The sequence below is a fragment of the Cheilinus undulatus genome, linkage group 14 (genome assembly GCF_018320785.1).
Source record: "Cheilinus undulatus linkage group 14, ASM1832078v1, whole genome shotgun sequence".
Taxonomy (NCBI): Eukaryota; Metazoa; Chordata; class Actinopteri; order Labriformes; family Labridae; genus Cheilinus; species Cheilinus undulatus.
Genome location: NC_054878.1, coordinates 32,299,608 through 32,305,009, shown reverse-complemented (window position 1 = coordinate 32,305,009; position 5,402 = coordinate 32,299,608). Strand labels below are relative to the sequence as shown.

The 5,402-nt window shown below is 36.7% G+C and overlaps 1 non-coding gene across 1 annotated transcript; it reads right to left on the bottom strand.

The window, feature by feature from the left end:
• Positions 1-410: 410 nt before the first annotated feature.
• Positions 411-523, bottom strand: LOC121521990. The gene has a single exon (XR_005992915.1). It is a non-coding gene; the product is annotated as a U5 spliceosomal RNA (small nuclear RNA).
• Between the last annotated feature and the right edge of the window lie 4,879 nt (positions 524-5,402).

Below are 5,402 nucleotides of genomic sequence, written 5' to 3'. Positions count from 1 at the left end.
AGTGGTGGGTTAAATACATGATAATAGTAGTGTCCCTGGGTTGATTAAGGGTTATTTCATGTGGAGGCACAGAATGAATGATACAGCAATTATGCTGGCATACTTTATTAATCCCTGAGGGGAAATTCAAAGTTTTACACTCTGTTGAACATGCTGCACACATCGGCTGAATTACATGCCAACACATATGTACAGGATCCCCATGGACATGCACTAATGGAGAGATGTCAGAGTGATGGCCTTGCTGCTCTCGTTGAAGTCCTACCAGGAGCTGTTGGGGGTTCAGTGCCATGCTCAAGCGCACTTCGACACTTCTCCAGCTACCAGGTCAAAGTCCAGATGTCGGACCAGGACTTGAACTGGTGACCCTCCAATTCCGAGGCCCACAATCTTACAGACTAAGCTACTGCTGCCCCATATTTCTTTGGCATCAGAATTTGAGTAAAACTCTTATTGTTCTCCTCCACGGAAATCTTTAGTAAAAGGCGGAAGATTTAAAAGATCTGTAGAGAAACAAGAGTGAATTTAGTAGATATCCAGGGATTTCTAAATACAAAAAAGGCATACTATGAATTTTAATGCACTAGATTAAATGTCAAACTTGTTTTTATGTATATATTGTGAAGAGTATGTAAATATATGGAATCAGACGCAGCTGCACACTCTCTTGGATATGGGCATTACTAGTTTAAATTGACAAATGAGTAAATAACTACTAGTAAACAAAACTAATGTGTGACTAAATACTTGTTAACCATTAACTAATGTATAAATACTAGCTTACAATTAAGGAATGAGTAAATAGCTTCTAGTAAACCATTCATGGATTTATATCTAACTACTAGCTAACAATTAAGGAATGAGTTAATTATTATCAGTTAACCTTTAGTTAACCACAACTTAACAAATAGATACACAGATATATAATTTGTTAATGGTTAACTAGTAGTTCTTACTCTTTAAGTAACTGTTAACAAGCAGTTAGTTATAATTTGTTAATATTAAGTAGAAATAAGTATAATTTGTTAATGTTGTAACTGTTAACTAATAGCTAATTACTTATTCAGAAATGGTCAACAAGTTGTTAGTTCTTTTTTGTTTCTGGTCAACGAAGTTAGTTAAACATTTGTGAATGTTAACCTATAGTTAGTTATAATATTTTTACGGTTTACTAGTAGTTGGATTTACATTTGTTAATGGTTAACTTATAGTTAGTTATAATTTGTTGATGGTTTACTACTGGTTGGTTTTACATTTGTCTATGGTTAACTTGTAGTAAGTTATATATATACAGTTATATATATAGGGTTTACTAATAGTTGGTTTTACATTTGTTTATAATTAACTTGTAGTTAAGCATACATTTGTTACCTATAAAGTAAGAAACATTTGTGTACCTTTTCTATTTGTTGAATAGTTAGCTAAAATTAAATTATTGATTAAATCTGATGATATGGTTTATTTCTCTATTCAACATCATCCAGGTTGGGTAGCTCTGATGGGACTGGGTCATAATTGTGGCACATAAAAATATTTTATCTCTCCACTGATAAAGGGTGAAATGTGACAGTTAAACATCTTCATTTTTTCTCAGTCTATGAATTAAAGTGTTGACGAAAACACCGTGGGTTAATGTTTCACTCACTGTACCTTCACTCAGCAGCCTGTCAGACTGTAATCCCTGGGTTCAGTGGGTTCAACCAGCAACACCAGGAAGAGACAAGATCAACATCAAATACCTTCACTCTCTCCTCTTCTATGATAATGTAATCTGCATACAGTAAAGATAAGTGAACAGCTGTTATCTCTGCTGCAGCTCATCATGTTACAAATGACATAAAGACAGAGCAAAGTTAAACATTATCAAGTGAGATGGCTTTCTATGCATTACTTTTGTCCCTATTTTTTAGCACTGTATGAACCACCCCACATCATTGATATCTTCAAACTCAACACTAATTTATCCCTGACAAGAACCGATCATTTATTCATTTTAAAGGAATGGATGACGTATCAATATGTTCAGAAGTAAAGACAGGCACCAGAGAAGCTTAATTAAAGCTTGAAACATTTTGTTTGGGACACTGTGAATTGGTTTCAAGTTTCAAGTAGAGTTTCCGACTTTATAATTTTATACAAGACTTAATGTAAATTGGTTTTCTCATTTGTAAAAGTGTTTTGCTAACATAAACTTGTTTCAAGCTTTTTAAAAGTTTTTAGGCTTTGTAATTTCGTATTGGACTTTGTCTCTGAAAGTCCATACCAAAAAAAATTTCCACAAAGGTTCAAGAAAAAAAAAATCATCATTTTTAGAAAAAATCCCTGATTTCCTCATTACATTCCTGAAAATTTCTGGAAATATTCTCTAACGTTCATGATAAAACACTTTTGGCAAAGTAAATAAAAATTTGTGTTAGATTTTTACTTAGTTTTCTGTTTTTGGACTTAACCAATAATGTGATTCCTATATTAATAAAACTGCCATTTCAATCAAATCAAGTGAAAGCAAAATCATCACCCTGGTTAATAAAACGGATCTTTGATGTGTGAGGATAGTGATAATTTGTTCTGAGTGTCAGCTGTGATGCTTTTTCTTGTGTATGTGCTGCTGTTAATTTTGGCTCTTACATTTCTGCTCTTCCTCTCTCCCCCTGATGTACTCCTCCTCCACACGTTTTTAAGGTTTATATTTATCTTTGGAAACAACACAGTCTGATGCTGCTGTCACACATCTCTCCCCACACCAACACGCACACGCAGATACTCACGCAATAATCTTCACAAGGATGTGTGTAACAGCCGAGGAGAGGAAATTTGTGAAAATGGTTGAGTCACTGCTTGGAGGACGATCCTCACCAACTAGCACTGCACAGGACTGAATCACTGGGTTGTGATGTTACACTCCTACACACTCACACACATCTATGTAATCTTCATACAAAATAAAAGTGTCACCGACGATTCTCTGCCTCCGTCTCTGTCATTTGCTGACAACTTTAGCAGTTTTACACTTGTAAGCTGGACTGCCCACAGAAATGGCAGAAACGGCACTAACACATTGACTCAAAACTTTGGCACTCACGTTGTCTCCTGTGCCACATACTAGCTGTGCTGGCTGTATCATGTTTGCCTTAAAAAAAAAAAAAGAACAGGGAAAACCTTTTGCTAAAGTGGTCATATGAGGTCACAGAGGTCACATATGTTGTCAGAGTCAAGTTAAGTTTACAATAGTGTTGTCATAAGCACACAGACTTTCCGAAAAAGACTAAATCAATTTGAATATAATTTGGCAAATCTGGGGCTTGAGAGAGTTTGCTCTGAAAATGGTCCCCAGTATGCTAGGAGGACTTTATTCTTTCATTTCATTACATTTCCAGCCATCTGGCTCTGCAATATGGCCATGTTACAGGCAGAGAATCAGGCCTCGGGGCTTCGTGCCAAACTGACTTTAGGAGTGGTTCAGTTGAGCGAGCAGGGATAACACTGGGATAAGTTTTATATAACTTTAAATATGTCATCACTTTTCTGTTTTATGTACTTTTACAAGCCATTGTTTAAAGCTGCTCTGATTTTCACTTCAAACTAATTACTGGATGTAATCTCTATGCGCAATGAGAAAGGTGTTTCACAGCGATGAACCCATGAGCAATTATTCCTTTCTCCTGTCCTGTTATTCTGTTTAAAGCATTTTCACATAAAAAGTCTTTTGTTTGGAGAAGGAACCTGATAACTTGCCTGCGCCAGCAGGAAATTCACCGTGAGCCATCAGGTTGATGATATCATCCCACTTGTGTGTGACTTGTGCAATCTTCATGCATGTAATGAGGCCGACTCACTCTGTGAATATTAATATTCTTTAGCAATCCTTCCTACTGTGGATGTATCAAATTACACCACCGGGGCCTCTAGAAAGTATTCCACCCATTGGATGTTAAACATCTTAATGATTTTATACATCAATTATGGTCAACATAATTTTACTTTTTTTTAACCCTATAAATGTCAAAGGGAAAAAAATATTTCTACAAAGTAATATCAATTAAATAAAGGTATGTAAGGTAAAATAAGTGAATGCATAAATATTAACTTCCTTTAAAGTGACTGACCTGATTCAACAGAGGTCCAGCCAGTTGGTGCCAGTAGTCTCACAATTAGTGAAACAGAGATCACCTGAGTGCAGTGATTGTGTCTCAAGTGATTGTAGTATAAAGATCCCTGTGTCTGGAATGTCCAGTCTCTGGTTAATCAGTATTCCTGGCTACCATTACACCATGAAGACAAAAGAACACTCCAAACAATTCAAAGAAAAAAAGGTTATTGAAAAGTATAAGTCAGGGGATGAATACAAAAGTGTTTCCAAAGCACTGAACATGCCCTGAGTTCAGTTAAATCAATCATCAAGAAATGCAATGCAAATATGGCACATGTGTAAATCTGCCTCTATCAGGCTGTCCTCATAAACTGAGTAACTGTTCAAGAAGGACACTAGTGAGAGATTCCACCAAGACACCTATGATTACTCTGTAGGAGTTAGAAGCTTCAGCAGCTGAGATGGGAGACACTCATATTGAATACTGACTAGAGTTTGCCAAAAGGCATGTTGGAGACTCCATGGTCAAGAGGAAGAAAGTTCTTTGGTCTGATGCAAACAAATTTATACTTTTTGGCCATTAGACACCAAATACTGCAGATCACCACAAACACATTATCCTCTGTAAGCATGGTGGTAGCACGTCATACTGTAGGACCTGACCCAGCATGGACCTGTGGGGAGGGGTGGAGACACTGGCCCCATAAGGTTCTAGGCCACAGGCCACGTTTGGCTGGTCTTGGGCTCGGGCAGAGAATTTATTGTTACCCTATAATTACATGACAAGTTGAGATATCTAGAAACGACCCGTTTTTGAAGTAGTTATGTGAATGGTGGCTTGTTTTAGCTTTGTTGGCTTAAGCTAAAGTTAACATATTTATGCCAACTACGTAGTTAACATAACTACAAAAGCCAATGTGGCTTAGTAGGCTTTGTCTTTGGCAACACAAGTTTTCACAAATGTAGCTAAAAGTAACATGATTGTGTTGATTATTTAGCTTTGTTAGCTTCAGCCTTAGTGGAAAACATTTATTAAACAATTTATTGGTTTTACAGTTTTACAGTGTACAGTTTTAGTGTGTATTTCCGTCCTGATTGGGGGGGGGGCGTCTCACAGTAGCAGGTAGTACTACATATGCCAATGTAGCTACTTTAACTTTAGCTAAAGTGGGGCCACCTTTCCCAAAACTACTTCAAACAGGTCTACCTTTAGCAAACATAGCATAATCTACTGTAGCTTGATTTGCTTTTGCTTTAGCTACTATAGTTATGTAGCTACGTTACCCAAGTAGCTAACATAGCTTTGTTAGCC